This window comes from Colias eurytheme, chromosome 2, assembly GCF_061535395.1.
Source record: "Colias eurytheme isolate Ceu_HAF_F1 chromosome 2, ilColEury1 Martin Lab GWU primary, whole genome shotgun sequence".
In the NCBI taxonomy this organism is placed as follows: Eukaryota; Metazoa; Arthropoda; class Insecta; order Lepidoptera; family Pieridae; genus Colias; species Colias eurytheme.
The window spans coordinates 4,752,305-4,753,141 of record NC_142981.1 but is presented as its reverse complement, the minus strand read 5'-3'; positions in this window follow the sequence as shown (position 1 = coordinate 4,753,141).

Genomic DNA, 837 nt, shown 5'->3' with positions numbered 1-837 from the left:
GTAATTAGGTATATTAGATTCTAGATAACGGTACAGGTTCTAAGCGAGTTAGCAATAACGAAAATCAGGGATCTAATAAGATTCGGCTATAGATGATTCAATTTGCAATCCTCCGAACTCAATATGAAGAGCAAATTAAGGTGATTGGTGTAATTTTTTCTGATAAAGGACTAGTATAATCATCTCATACCTACTAGCCTAATATTAAATATTACAACCAAATTGCAGGCAGAGGCAATAGGCAAGAGAGGGGAATCTTGGTCCGTGGAGATATTATCATTTATCACAAATATGTATCTATAATATTAAGATTATATCTAGTATATTATATAAACAAAATATTATCAGATATTGTGAGGGTCATAATAAATTTAATAAGTATTGACCCAAATCATGACCGTAAAGCAGTTTCCTTTGTTTCAGGGCTAGCGGATTCACAGAATTCACGCGCGCAGCGGCTAGAGCCGCGACATCAGATCTCATCCCCGGATGGTTCATTCACACGCCAAACGCACTGGGCAGCGGCCGGCGTGATGCGGTTACGCACTTAACTATGACGACGGCACTGCGCTCGCTAAATGTTGCATCGATAACCGGTCACCATTCTTTGTGCCAAGTTTCAATTTCATCGGCACTCTCACTTCGCGAGTAGTCGCACGTGCACCACCACTTGTGCGGCGCGAGACTCAGTTATGCAACATTCACACTTCAAGACTGTTTGCTAACGCCTCTTTTGGTGCAGTGGAAACGATTTTCAAAACTGAAGTTCGTTTTGGCAGGCATTGTCATCGGCGCTAATGTAAACAAACCGAACGAAATCTGTGTGAATATTAATTG